The sequence below is a fragment of the Podarcis raffonei genome, chromosome 17 (genome assembly GCF_027172205.1).
Source record: "Podarcis raffonei isolate rPodRaf1 chromosome 17, rPodRaf1.pri, whole genome shotgun sequence".
Classification (NCBI taxonomy): Eukaryota; Metazoa; Chordata; class Lepidosauria; order Squamata; family Lacertidae; genus Podarcis; species Podarcis raffonei.
This window is the reverse complement of record NC_070618.1, coordinates 6,635,799-6,651,472: the sequence shown is the minus strand read 5'-3', so window position 1 is coordinate 6,651,472 and position 15,674 is coordinate 6,635,799. Positions and strand designations below refer to the sequence as shown.

At 45.0% G+C, this 15,674-nt stretch overlaps 1 long non-coding RNA gene across 1 annotated transcript; it reads right to left on the bottom strand.

Annotated features, from left to right (window-relative positions):
- Positions 1-11,981: 11,981 nt before the first annotated feature.
- On the bottom strand, positions 11,982-14,864 carry LOC128405033 (uncharacterized). Its single transcript, XR_008328218.1, has 2 exons — positions 14,766-14,864; positions 11,982-12,171 (listed from the first exon to the last, which is right to left on the bottom strand). It is a non-coding gene; the product is annotated as an uncharacterized LOC128405033 (long non-coding RNA).
- Positions 14,865-15,674: the final 810 nt, after the last annotated feature.

Here is a 15,674-nt window from a genome sequence, read left to right as displayed (position 1 = left end):
GTAGGAAAAGAATTTTGGGAAATGATATATAATGAATTGAAAAAAATGTTTAAAATAACTTTTTCTAAAAAAACAACAACCCTGAAGCCTTTCTTTTAGGACTTATAGGTGCCCAAATCTCAATAGAGCAGAAAATATTATTTATGTATGCGACCGTGATTGCACGGATGTTATTGGCCCAGAGGTGGAAAGAAAATAAAGTCCCGACCAGAGAAGAATGGCAGATGAAGTTGATAGACTATGTTGAAATGGCAAAAATAACCGGAAGGCTCAGAAATCAGGAAGACCAAAACTTTAATAAGGAATGGGGAAAAATTATAATTTATCTTAGAAATCATTGTAAACAGTTATAATTGTTAGTAGGATTGGAATAACACTTGTAGTTTGATGGTGTATTTTGGATATACAGTGATACCTCAAGTTGAATGCGCTTTGGGTTGAGTGCATTCGAGTTGCGCTCCGCGGCAACCCGGAAGTAACGGAGCATGTTCCTTCTGGTTTCGCAGGCACAGGCGTGCAAAATTATGTCACGCGCATGCGCGGTAGCAGCGAAACGCGACCCGCGCACACGCAGACACGCCATCGCATCTTGCGTTCCATTCGGGATGTGAACGGGGCTCCGGAACGGATCCCGTTCGCATCCCGAGGTACCACTGTAATGGAGATGTAAAAGATCTGGATAATTATAAAAAATGCAGAAGGAAATGAATAACAATAGGACCCACAAAGGAGAGGAGGGAAGTCCAGGAGATTCTTTGGAATCTTGTTTCTATGATGTAGGATAAAGGTAAAGGTAAATGGACCCCTGACCATGAGGTCCAGTCGTGAACGACTCTGGGGTTGCAGCGCTCATCTCGCTTTATTGGCCAAGGGAGCTGGCGTAAAGCTTCCGGGTCATGTGGCCAGCATGACTAAGCCGCTTCTGGCGAACCAGAGCAGCACACGGAAACGCCGTTTACCTTCCCGACGGAGCGGTACCTATTTAACTACTTGCACTTTGACGTGCTTTCGAACTGCTAGGTTGGCAGGAGCTGGGACCGAGCAACGGGAGCTCACCCTGTCGCGGGGATTCGAACCACCGACCTTCTGATCAGCAATCCTAGGCTCTGTGGTTTAACCCACAGCGCCATCCGCGTCCATGATGTAGGATATTTGATGGTAAAACTTTAATTGGAAAAACCAAATAAATAAATTTATAAACAACAACTCAGTCTAGTTTGAATTGTCAGACTGCCTCACTCTTCTCATTCTAGCTACCAGGGCTCTGTCGACAATTTTTTCCCCTCTTCCCAGAGGCAACCTGAGGTTATTGTTGACAGGGCATTAGAGCGAAGTTTATTGTACGCGCTGCAAGACAGATTACGGCAAAATCAAACATCAGATTTTCTACCTTGGAAATAAACTGCCAAGTGACTAAGAAATAAAATGTACTTTTCCCGGAAATATGTAAACAACTATCATTCATGCTGAAGTTCCAATGGCAGTATATGAGTTTTTCAATTAAATTCAAGTCAGCCATGCAGGGACTATGACATCCGTAATTAAAATGTGTTACTTGGGAACTAATAACTTCGAAGCCGAGAGGACGTTTTTGTAAATCAAGTGTAAATACCATTCGCTGCCTCGGATGCTCGAATTATGCTCTCAAGTTTATTTCTGATTAACCACATTGCATATGTCTGAACTAGGACTATCATCCATTTTTATTGATCAGTCATCTGCTTTTTTAACCAACTGATCCATTAATCACATAGATTTAAATAATGTGCATGTTGATGCAAACCTCAATATAAGTGTCTTTTGAGACACGGATTGAACGATAACTTACAACCGAACAAGGAAGAATCAGCTGCTGATTTGCTAGAGGAAATATTAAAGCTGAACATTTGTTTGTTTTCATTCATTGCCACAGTAACTCACAGTAACATTGCCACAGTAACTAAAATAGCTGGGGGGCGGGGGGGGGGAGAGATGAATACTTAAGGTGCAGTCATCACCAAAGAATGTAAATTAAAATACAGCCCCTTGCAATTCTCCATCTTATTTGTGGCCAGGAGCCACAGGGAGAGCCATATCACCAGATTTATCCAGGAGGAGCAGAAATACCCAAGTGTTTTTGGCAGTCGGGCTCCCCATTAGCAATGGCAGTAGCACAAGTGCTTTCTTTAACAGAAACATTTTCCTGAAGGAGTATCAGCACAGCCTGGAAGCCATTTTGAAATTTCCACCAATCCCTCGCCTCCACATTACCTAGGCTAGGGGCATGGGTGTAGTTTCAGTTTAATTTTTTAAAAAATCAGATGAAAAAAAGCGTGTTCTCTGTAATTTTGCAAAATATACTCATTAACCGCATGAAAGGTACTCCCTGATGTTTTTTTTTTTTTTTTAAAAATTAACTTTCTAGTTTTCAAATGATTGAAGATTTTTCTGAGCACTTGGGATCAAAAGAAAGTAATTTATAACAACTGGGTGTTGTTGTTTTTTAAATTATTTATGCTTTTCGGGTTTATACATTTCACTAATTTTGCAATCATTTTAACATTTCAAAACTTGACTTCTTTCCCCCCTTTCTGTGGTTCTTTATTTTTAATATCTTCTGCATATCCAGATTAATTTAATTTGTTCATTTATGCATCTACTTTAAATATATACTCTTATCAAACCGCAGGTTATTACAATAATCCTGCCAATGTTATCATCTGTTTGCAATTTATCTGTAAATATTCAATAAACCATTTCCATTTTTTTAAAAATAAAAAGTTTGTTATCTTGATTTCTTATTCTTCTGGTAAGCTTTGCCATTTCTGCATATTCCATAAGTTTTTGTATCCCTTTGCCAGGACTTCTGCTTCTTTCCATCTTGAGGCGAGTAACATTCTTGTCACTTTAGTCGCAGACGTGAATAAGTTTCTATACAGTTTCAATACTTCTGTCCCTGTAATTTCCAAAATTATAAATTGTTGAGACATTTCATTCCGAATCTGCTAGACAGAGGATGCTGATAGGTGGCTGTCCTGCCCCTCCAACATAAATCCCAGCTATGCCCCTGCCCCAGGGGTAGCGCTAATGCTTCCTCTGCTGCTAGGCCCACAATATTTCCCCTATTGAAATGGTTCCTTCTAACTCCCATGGAGGTCAATCTGTATAGCTAGGGTCTTATCCAAAGATCTCAAGAGAATCGGTGAAGAGGAGACTGTGGGATGTGATACACAAGTAGCAGTCAAATACAACATTCCTTGTTTTCCTAGAGTGGACATGCAAGGGGATGTTTGGTCCAGCCACTTGGAACTTCCTGTTTCCTCCTGGGCTGGGTCATACTTCCTTCGCATGTGACTAGAGGTGGGCATGACCTTACCTGTGCAGGTAACAAAAGCACAAGGCACACAGCACTCTCTCTCTCTCTTTGACTTCTTCCATCATGGGAGCAGCAGCTTTTTAGCTAGAGATGCTCTATTGGCTTTCAGCCAAAAGAGGACACTGGGATTATTCCCATATGGAATAGTTCCACATGTAAATACTTTGCAACTAAGTCTGCCTTCAGGGACCCAACTGTGGGCTGCTGATGTTGTGAGTAAACTACTTTTATTGACTTTAAATAAGATTTGTCATGTGTTTACTCTTTTGAGAGGGATAAAATGGGGAACTTACCAGGAACATACAATTCAATACTGAATTGTATGATAATGAGAGGCTTAAACAAGCCTGCAACCAGCCAGCCACTGTGTGTTTGAAAGGGGAATGCACTCTAAGTAAAGGGACTTGCTAACACAAGTTACTGCACCATCACTGCAGATGGTGACAGCAGTCACGAAATTAAAAGATGCCTGCTTCTTGGGAGAAAAGCAGTGACAAACCTAGACAGCATCTTAAAAAGTAGAGACATCACCTTGCCAACAAAGGTCCGTATAGTTAAAGCTATGGTTAAAGCTTATGGTCCTGTCTTCCACTGCCTCCCGCAGTTTAGTCAAACTCATGCTGGTAGCTTCGAGAACACCATCCAACCATCTCGTCCTCTGTCGCCCCGTTCTCCTTGTGCCCTCCATCTTTCCCAACATCAGGGTCTTTTCCAGGGAGTCTTCTCTTCTCATGGGGGGGCCAAAGTACTGGAGCCTCAGCTTCAGGATCTGTCCTTCCAGCAAGCACTCAGGGCTGATTTCCTTCAGAATGGATAGGTTTGATCTTCTTGCAGTCCATGGGACTCTCAAGAGTCTCCTCCAGCACCATAATTCAAAAGCATCGATTCTTCGGCGATCAGCCTTCTTTGTGGTCCAGCTCTCACTTCCATACATCACTACTGGGAAAACCAGAGCTTTAACCCTTTCTACATTACTACACACAAAATGGCTTATAAGCTGAAGAAACAACAAAGATCATACACCTTATAAATAACCTGTACAAAAATGTCTTCTAGGGCTGGAGGCTGCTTGCCTGATGGCCAAGCAGAAAGTCTCTCTCCCTCATCATGGCTCTGGGAAGGGCAGAAGAAGAGGTTCTCTAGGTTCCTATTCCATTCCTTCCAAAAGAGTTTCCTGCAGTTGGGGGGACTGTGGGGGTGGAAAAGCTGCAGGTAAAACACAGGAGGACAAATATTTGATTATAATGTCTGTCAGATGACCCAGAAAAAGAAAATGTTTGGCCCACTTTCAGAGAGAGTGCATCTGATGAATATTCTGCATTTGTGAATATTAATCCCTCCCCTGCTGAACTTCCCTCTGCTGTATTCCCCTCCCTTCCCTGTTTCGTTGTTTCTTCCGCTGCTAACAGTTAAGGTTTGTAGACCTATTAGGGCAGGAGCGTGCATTTCGCTGATATCAACACCGCCAGGGACATCAACATTTGCAGCTGAGAATTCCAAGGAGAATTTGGGGAACAGATTTCTGTTGCAGTACATGACATGAAGGGAATTCTAGGTGAACGGGAGAGATAAGACGGCATCTGCAGGAGGGGTGAGGTGATTTTTCAGGTATCCTGAGTCCAAGGTGCATAGTAGGATACCAAGATCAGCACCTTATAGGTAAAGGTAAAGGACTCCTGGATGGCAAAGTCCAGTCAAAGGTGACTATGGGGTTGCGACGCTCATCTCGCTTTCAGGCTGAGGGAGCCAGTGTTTGTCCATAGACAGCTTTCTGGGTCATGTGGCCAGCATGGCTAAACCGCTTTTGGCGCAACAGGACACTGTGGCGGAAACCAGTGCACATGGAAACACCGTTTACCTTCCCACCACAGCGGTACCTATTTATCTACTTGCACTGGCTTGCTTTCGAACTGCTAGGTTGGAAGAAGCCTGGACAGACCAATGGGAGCTCACTCCATTGCAGGGATTTGAACCGCCGACATTCCTATCAGCAAGCCAAAGAGGCTCAGTGGTTTAGACCACAGCGCCACCCGCGTCCCAACTCCAGCTCCAAGGAGCGAGTGGAAATGGCAGCAGCAGTGGGCAATGCATTTGTTGGAGGCCAGATCTGCTGCCCCTGTGGGTTCTGCCGCCTGAGGTGGTTGCTTCACATTTCCTCATGGGTGGGTCAACCTGGGCTGGAAAGTTGATAGTAGGTGCCACAACCCATCTCTTCTGTCTTTCTTTCTTTCCTCATTCCAGTTATACACACACACACACACACACACACACACACACACACACACAATGGAACCTCAGGTTGCGAACGTGATCCGTGCGGGAGGCACGTTCGCAACCTGCAGGGCTCACAACCTGCAGCGCCGCATCTGCTCACGTGCGGGTCACAATTCGGCGCTTCTGTGCATGTGCAAAGAGCGATTTAGTGCTTATGCGCGAGCGCCGAAACCCAGAGGTCACCTGTTCCGGTACGTCCGGGTTCGGCATGGTGCGCAACCCGAAAATGCATAACCTGAAACGTCTGTAACCCAAGGTACCACTATACCGTATTTCCCCCTCTATAGGACACACTTTCCCCCCTCCAAAAATTAAGGGGAAATGTGTGTGCGTCCTATGGAGCGAATGCAGGCTCCTTGGCTTCAGCGATAGCAACGCGAAGCCTCCAAAGCGCAGAGGAAGCGCTCCCTCCACGCTCCGGAGGCTATGCGTTGCTTTCGCTGAAGCCTGGAGAGCGAGAGGGCTCGGTGCGCACCGACCCCTCTCGCTCTCCAGGCTTCAGGGATAGCCGCCTGAAGCCTCTGGAGCACAGCAGGAACTCACACTGCATTCTGAAGGCTTCAGATTCCTTTTGCTGAAGCCAGGAGAGCAAGACTCTCCTGGCTTCAGCAGAGAGGGAGAGCTGCGCAGCGCCCCTTCAGCGAAGCAGGAGGAGAAATGGAAGGGGCTCCGTTTCTCCTGCTGCTTCACTGAAGGGGCGCTGAGCAGAGAGGGGGAGATTTATTTTTTCTTGTTGTCCCCCTCTAAAACAAGGTGCATCCTATGGTCAGGTGTGTCCTATAGAGCGAAAAATATGGTATATATATCTCTATCTATATATATATCTACACACACAGAGAGAGAGAGAGAGAGAGAGATTGAGAGAGAGAGAGAGAGAGAGAGTGAGAGAGAGCTTTTTCTTTATGCTCTACAAATTGGAGAAGACAGGAGATTATTTGGACGGCCTCCTGGCTTGATTGTGAATGTTATAATTGCACTTGAAACATTATGCAAGTCTCAGCTATGAGGGCAGGAGCTTTTATTACACTGTCTAGCGTGTGACTGGCGAAGGCTCATTCTGAGCTGGCCAGCCTTGGCCAGATGCTGAGCTTCGTAAAGCACCGATATTTATACAATATTTATTGGAAGCAGATTTTGGCTCGGCATCAAGGCAGCCGCATCAGAGCAGATGTGTGAGTCACTGAAAGGCTCCTTCTACACTCCGGCAAGTCGCCGCAGCTGCTTTGGTTAACCGACAGCTCTTTAGATTATCATGAATAATTGGCAGTCAGACAAAACAACGGCTCTTCCTACATGAACTCATTAGCCTAAACTGTTCAGCAAAAGTATACAGAAAAGGGAGAGCCTTAACCAAACAGCGGTGGAACTAGGCCAGAGGCCTCAGGAATGGCAAAATACAAAAGTGATCTGTTCACTCTGCCTCTGCTTGCTTTCAGCCAATGGCTACTGAACCATAGCTGTCAACTTACAGATTTGAAAATAAGGGACCAGCAACCTCGAAAATAAGGGATCAGCAGCCAAAATAAGGGATTTTTCGGGCACAGGTATGTTCAACTTCTGAGCACCTCCGAGCCAAAGGCAGAAAGCCCAGCCAGCAGCCAAACAAAATCTCAAGCGGTGGTTCCACAGCGCAGCAACCCGGCAAAGGGGATGCAGCAAGGAAAACCACCGTCACCTCTCCGCTGGGAAGCGCTGAGCAAAGGCGAGTCCCTAGGCAACGTGGCCGATTTGATCAGCACAAGGCATGCAAGCTCCACCCCCCAGTTGTTCTTAGACTCCTTACTGGGTGAGCAACGCAGCCAAGCAACACAGTTGGAGCCTCCCTCCTCCCTGGCCGGCACGGAGGGAGGGAGAGGAGCTGCTTCCTTTGGAACCCAGGAAATTTAAGGGACATCATCAATAAGGCACAGCAGTGGGACACGGAGCTGGGATAAGGGAGTTTCCTGCCAAATAAGGGACGGTTGACAGCTATGTACTGAACCTATGAAGGTCCTTCTGGCTTTAAGGACTGCAAGACATTGCAGCATACACTCCAGCTTTCCTGAGATGACAAAAAGGGACATTTCTCACTCCTCCCCCAACTGACCCTCCTCAAGCCCCAATTTTTAGTGTCCCCTTCACCCGCAGAGCATTTGATTTCAGAAGAAGGGCGAGTGCCACCGCTACTTCACTAACGGGACACAGCACACACGCTCTCCACCGTCCTGAGAAATCTCCTTAATCTCTAATTTTATTTAATTCTTTGGTAGATTGACAAAAAGAACAATGCACACCAATAAATGAATTTTAGAAAGGGGCAAGATTAGACGCAGATGCACAAAGCATTTAAAAAAGAAATCAAAGACCTCTTGCATTCCACTCTGCTCCCTCTTTCTTTCCACCCAGGGCAACCCTGCCCTCTGCTTGCCCCTCAGAGCCAGTGTATCATTCAGGTCTGGGCCTCTGCTCCTCCTTGCCCACAGCCTCTTTGATTTGCCCAAGGGAAGAAGCTGGCAGCGGCAGCCATGGAGAGTCAACGGAATGCTCTCTTGCAGCTGCCACCATTTTCATCACTCAGGACAAGCGCCAGCTCATCTTCCTCCCTGAATGTGGCACTGGTGGGGGAAATAGGGACATTCCAGGATCAAATCAGAAGCCGGGACTTTTGCAAAACAAATTATGGTGTAAAAGATTAAAATACAGTGGTACCTCGGGTTACGTACTTAATTTGTTCCAGAGGTCCGTTCTTAACCTGAAACTGTTCTTAACCTTAAGCACCACTTTAGCTAATGGGGCCTCCCGCTGCCGCCGCACGATTTCTGTTCTCATCCTGAAGCAAAGTTCTTAACCCAAGGTACTATTTCTGGGTTAGCGGAGCCTGTAACCTGAAGTGTATGTAACCTGAAGCGTCTGTAACCCAAGGTACCACTGTAGAAAGAAGGGGGGGGGAGAAGTGAGAATGAAACAGTTTACTAAATATGAAAGTGGAACTGTGCTGAAGACGAAGGAAGTCAATTAGAAGAAAAGAAGAACTGAAATACGGTTACATGTTCATTGTCCATTATTTGTTCCGTATTGGTTTTTGTCTCTTCTTTTGAAGTCCCCCCCTTTTCTTTTATTAGTGTTATGTGTTTTTGTGTTGAAAAATAAAATAAACATATTAAAAAACCCCAAACAAACCAGAAGCTGGGATGGCTTTTGCAATTCCGGACTGTCCCTGGAAAATCGGGGCACTTGGAGTGTATGTCACAGTGCTCCCACAATTTAGCTAGGTTTGCCCAGTTGTGCTTGTGCCAATAAAGTCATACCTCATGTTACATCCACTTCATGTTACGTGCTTCATGTTATGTTCTTTCAGGTTTCATCCCGCGGTGACCTGGAAGTACCAAAAAGGGTTACTTTGGGGTTTCGCTGCTCGCGCATGCGCAGAAGCGCAAAATGACGTCACGCGCATGCGCAGAAGCGGCTAATTGCAACCCACGCATGCGCAGACGCGCCACTGCGGGTTGCGTTCTTTTCATGTTGTGAACGGGCCTCCGGAACGGATCCCGTTCGCAACTAGAGGTACCGTTGTACTGATTTTATTAGTTTTGTGGAGTAGATGATTTCAAAAGCAGTCCAAATGGGCAGGGAACTCTGTGCCCTAAAAAAGGGACAATGCCATATTTTAAGGGACGAGTAGCAACCTTCATTTCTGCACACACTCATATCTTCCATCCAGGCAAACAGAGGCATCATCAGAGTCCAGCAGCCACTCCAGCCAGGAAATTAAGGAGGGTATAAAGCAGGTTTGGTAGGGCTGGGGAGGCGGACTCTGAAGTGCTGCATAAGTAATATAATGCTAAGCATGATAGTTATGCTTATCTGGCTATTGGTGCTGTTCCACAGGATCTGGGCACAGAGGGGAAAAGCACCCTAGAATTTGAAGTCTGGTGGAAAGAAGAAGGATAATAAGAAAGAAGATTTAAAGAAGAGACTAGTGGACACTCAAAGCAGTAGAAATATGAGGTGATTGGACCCCACTGAACTTGAAGCATGGGAACCCCCAACAAAAAAACTATAATTTGGTAAAATATTTGGACTTTATGATATATATTTGTATAATTTGGAATATTTAATGTGATTTGATTGGATTGTTAAAATGGAAAACTTAATAAAAATTATTATTAAAAAAAGAAAAGAATTTGAAGTCTGGTGATGTTATCTGGGGGATGTGAATATATAGGATCCATTACAGTAGATGCAACGAGGCCTGTTCAAAGCTACATATCCATAGAATGTGGTTATGTCATAATGGCTCAGTCGACCACTTTTCTGCAGGGGATGAAACCAGACAGTTACATCAGAATTCGTCTGCTGGCTTCTCCAAAGGCTATAAAAATTGGTGGCTGTTCCACCTGGCAGGTGTCTAGAGGGGAGAGACGGCTCAGTTTCTCCATCAGTCTTGCTGGGTCCAACCGCCACTGGGCCCCTCTAGAAACTAAGAGCTTCCATATGTATGCAGCCGTTCCAGCTGGTCATTTGTAAAGTGATCTTGCCTGACCTTTGAATGTGCATATTTTCCAATTTTCCCCACCGTCTTTTCTTCCCGGTGTGTCCTGTTGATTGGGCTGCAAACCATTCCACCGAAGACCTGCCTATTTCATTTTCTATACAGTCACTCAGTGCAGTTTTAAGTCCTTAATTGAGATTGTCTAGGACCAACAAGGGGACGCGGGTGGTGCTGTGGGTTAACCACAGAGCCTAGGACTTGACGATCAGAAGGTCGGCGGTTCGAATCCCCGCGACGGGGTGAGCTCCCGTTGCTCGGTCCCTGCTCCTGCTAACCTAGCAGTTCAAAAGCACGTCAAAGTGCAAGTAGATAAATAGGTACCTTCTCCGGCGGGAAGCTGTACGCCGGCTCCCTCAGCCAATAAAGCGAGATTAGCGCCGCAACCCCAGAGTCGGCCATGACTGGACCTAATGGTCAGGGGTCCCTTTACCTTTACCAGGACCAACAAATCCCCGCCCGCCCCCCAACTCCATAGCAACAGCTTACAGTACCTATGCGATACAATATGATATGATATGATACGATATGATACAATATCTTTATTGTCATTGTCCCATACAGAACAATGAAATTGAAAAATCTACATAAGACATTCAAAAACCCCTAAAAACTCTGAAACCCCATTTTAAAATACAATATACTATAGAGACTCCTTATGCTGCGTTTAGAACCAGAATTGCATTTGGGTAGAAACTGTTTCTCAGGAGGTTAGTCCTGGTCTTTATAACCCTGTACCTTCTTCCAGAAGGCAGAAGCTGAAAGAGATCATTTCCGGGGTACTATCCTGCGCTATCTCTGCAGCTTTCTTATGGCACCTGACAGCATAGATTTGATCTAAGGTGGGAAGAGTGCACTCAGTTATTCTCTCTGCAGTCTTTACAACCCTGGACAGCCTTGTTTTCCCCCTGGCCGTGCAGCTCCCAAACCACACACACAGACCATAAGTTAATACACTCTCAGTGCAATGGTAAAATGCCATCAACAGGTCCTTTGAGAGATTGTTTTTAGCGAGGATTCTCAGAAAATATAACCTCTGCTGTGCTCTCTTCATCAGGTCCTTGCTGTTTTCTCCCCAGGTTAGGTCATCTCTCAACTCCATTCCCAGAAATCGAAACACCGAGACCTGTTCCATGCACTTCCCCTCAATAATAAGTGGCTGAATATTCAATTTACATTTCCTAAAGTCCACAATAATCTCTTTTGTTTTCTTTAAGTTAAGGAGTAAGTTGTTTTCCCTGCACCACTCCCCCAACTGCTCAACTTCCTCCCTATAGGCCGCCTCCCCCTCTCCAGCCGTGATTAAACCAACCACCGTTTTATCATCTGCAAACTTAATGATCTTATTACTGGGGTATTTGGGGGCACAGTCAGCTGTATAGAGCGTATATAAAAGCGGGCTTAACACACACACCCGTGGCGTCCCCGTATTCGTGATGAGATCCGCAGAGACGTGGGAACCCAACCTGACCCTTTGGGAACGGTATGATAGAAAATCTAATACCCACCTGCACAAACACAGTGGAAGTCCCAGGTCTAATAATTATGGGGTGAAACTTGAGGAAAACTTAAGACTTGAGTTAAACACCGTGTCTAATAACTAGATTGCCAGCTCTGCCGGCTATGTTCACAACTCCGTCATTTACGCAGACAGCTAGGGAGGAATTGGACAGCCGTGTCAGATCAGCCCGAAAGAGCTAATGAGCGCTTGTATGTTTCCCTGTGCCTGGGGCAAGTGTCATTGCCATGCCCAGGGGGCAGAGGATGCCAGCAGCCAGCCAACGTTGTATCCCATCTTGTGCTCACATATGCTTCATTCCGGCATCTGGTCCTCTCCTTTAATTAATGCTCGTTTCTATGTGATAGAATGTGTCCGGCCAGAGCTGAGAAGGCTGAATTTGCATCCCAATGTTTGAGGCAGTGAAATTCACTATCTGTTACCAGTATGGGACCAGGAGCTATTTTTTCATCAGGTCCAGTTGGCTGTCAATCATACTTTTTGTTTGGCTTTTCCCTGCAAAAGATAATATGTCATGATGGCTCAAGATGCCTGGAGATATTATTTAAGGACGCCACTTAGTTTTGCTGGGCATTATAGAAATATGTTTATATTATTGTAACCTGTTTTTATTGCATTTTAAAAACAATGTGTATTCAACACAGCGCAAAGGGGACTTAGCTGCATTTATTGTTTACATTCACATATATTTATATTAATTGAATTTATATACCACCCTATACCCAAAGGTCTCAGGGAGGTTCACAGAAAAGATCACAATATATAAAATCAAAATAAGAACAATAACCCAATAACACGCCCCAAGAGCCACATTTTAAAAGGGTATAGGATGTCAATCAGTTCAACCAAAGGCCTGGTTAAAAAGGAACATTTTATCTTCTTTTGAAGGTAAAAGACTGTTTATGTATGCAACAACTGTGGCAAGAATTCTTTTAGCCCAGAAATGAAAACAACAAGAAGTACCAGTGAAAGAAGAGTGGCAAATGAAGATGATGGACTTTGCAGAACTGGCGAAGCTGACAGGAAAAATCTGAAACCAGCATGATCAAGTATTCCAAAAGGACTGGAGTAAATTTATACGATATCTGAAAGATTATTGTGTACACAATTAACATCACTAGCAGGGTTGTCTGAAGACTGGCAACAAGAAATTTTCTACCTTTCTATAGTTGTATAAATTTTGAGTCATTCTGTAATGAGTGTAATTAGAATTGGAAAACGTATAAATTGCAATGATATAAAGGTTAATTTTGAAAGCCATGAGGTGGGAGGAGTTAAATAGGCTCTAAGAGTCAGAGCGTTATACAGTGGTACCTCGGGTTAAGTACCGTGTTTTTTGCTCTACAAGACTCACTTTTTCCCTCCTAAAAAGTAAGGGGAAATATGTGTGTGCGTCTTATGGAGCGAATGCAGGCTGCGCAGCTATCCCAGAAGCCAGAACAGCAAGAGGGATTGCTGCTTTCCCTGCGCAGCGATCCCTCTTGCTGTTCCGGCTTCTGAGATTCAGAATATTTTTTTTCTTGTTTTCCTCCTCCAAAAACTAGGTGCGTCTTGTGGTCTGGTGCGTCTTATAGAGCGAAAAATACGGTACTTAATTTGTTCTGGAGATCTGTTCTTTACCTGAAACTGTTCTTAACCTGAAGCACCACTTTAGCTAATGGGGCCTCCTGCTGCTGCCACGCTGCCGGAGCACGATTTCTGTTCTCATCCTGAAGCAAAGTTCTTAACCTGAAGCACTATTTCTGGGTTAGCGGAGTCTGTAACCTTAAGCGTATGTAACCTGAAGCGTATGTAACCTGAGGTACCACTGTAGTGGATGATTGTGTGTGTGTGTGTGTGTGTGTGTGTGTGTGTCAGAGAGAGAGAGAGAGAGAGAGAGAGAGAGAGAGAGAGAGAGAGAGAATGTTTTTGCCTGGCGAACTTCCCTGGGGAGAACATTCCACAGTCAGGGAGCCACTGCAAAAAAAGGCCCATTCGTTCTTGGATTGCCACCTTCTGCACCTCTCAAGGTGGAGGCACACGAAGGAGGGCCTCAGAAGATGATCTCAGGGTCCAAGAAGGATCATATGCTTATATCCCACCTTTCTTCCAGTAGGCTCAAAGTGGCATACAGAGTTCTCTTCTCCCCGTCCCTCATTTTAACTCCCAGGTCATAATCCGGCACTCTAACCCCTACACCGCGCAGTGTACGGCAATAAAAGCTTTCTGGGAAATGATATATAATGAACTGGAAAAAAATGTTTAAAATAACTTTTGTAAAAAAAAACACCCTAGAAGCTTTTTTATTAGGAATGGTAGGCACCGACATCCCAAAGGAGCAGAAAAGACTTTTTATGTATGCGACAACAGCTGCGTGGATGTTACTAGCCCAGAGATGGAAAGAAGACAAAGTCCCTACCAGAGAAGAATGGCAAACTAAGCTGATGGACTATGCTGAAATGGCAAAACTGACTAGAAAGTTCAGGAACCAAGATGACAAAAACGTCAAAAAAAAGAATGGGGAAAAATTATAATTTATTTAGGAGGCCACTGTAAGCAGATGAAAACATTAGCAGGGTTTTAACAACACTTGTAATGTAACAAATACTGTGGACAATATGGAGAGATACAAAATATAGACTATGATAGAATATGCAGCTGAAAACGTTGACATTAGGAGGCACGGAGGGGAGGGGGAGGTCTTGAGATTCAGAGAAATCTCTGTACACTAGTACCTCGGGTTAAGTACTTAATTCGTTCCGGAGGTCCGTTCTTAACCTGAAACTGTTCTTAACCTGAAGCACCACTTTGGCTAATGGGGCCTCCTGCTGCTGCCGCACCGCCAGAGCACAATTTCTGTTCTCATCCTGAAGCAAAGTTCTTAACCCGAGGTACTATTTCTGGGTTAGCGGAGTCTGTAACCTGAAGCGTATGTAACCTGAGGTACCACTGTATATGGAAATGTATTTGCTTGTGTTATAAATTTATATTTGAAAAAACAAATAAAAACATCTTTTTAATAATAATAATAATAATCTCAGATAGGAAAATAGCTCCACCCCAACCTCAATTCTCTTTCCACCATCACTCCACCTGCTGCCTAAACCTACCTGTCGAATGCGCAAGGCACTCTTGCCTGTCACGTTTCAAAATATGAAATTCAAACAAAGGCATTCCCCTGACAGCGCCAGTTCCAGAATGTTCCACTTCATCCTTTGCTTTGTTATTTGCAGCTCAGCCGCAACCATCTGCTTCAGGAATTTGCATAACCCTGGAGCGGCTGCCTTGGTATGCAGATTAAGCATTAAAATAAGGCAAGGGGGCCTGCCTTCAAGGAGAACCGCAAGGCTGGATTTGAGGCTCAAACATCACTCTCAACATTGCTCACCACGGGAAACCTCCGAGTAAAAAACACGACCATCCCTTGCTCAGTCGATGGTCTGATCTGATGAGCTGCTGTGGCAGAAAAAGAAGTGGATTTTTAGGCACGACGGCTGATGATCCAGATCAGTGACCCAGCGTGGCCTTGGACACGTGTCACGAATGACCCAGGGCTCTTTGCCAACTCAGAAACTTGGGGTTATTGCCTAAATAATAATTTTAAAAATGGACACATTAGTAAACTGGCTTACAGTCTAACATAAGAGGTAAAGGGACCCCTGACCATTAGGTCCAATCGTGACCGACTCTGGGGTTGTGGCGCTCATCTCGCTTTATTGGCCGAGGGAGCCGGCGTACAGCTTCCGGGTCATGTGGCCAGCATGAGTAAGCCGCTTCTGGCGAACCAGAGCAGCGCATGGAAACGCCGTTTACCTTCCCGCCGGAGCGGTACCTATTTATCTCCTTGCACTTTATGTGCTTTCGAACTGCTGGGTTGGCAGGAGCAGGGACCGAGCAACGGGAGCTCACCCTGTCGCGGGGATTCGAACTGCCGACCTTCTGATCGGCAAGTCCTAGGCTCTGTGGTTTAACCCACAGTGCCACCCGTGTCCCACAGTCTAACATAGGTAAAGGTAAAA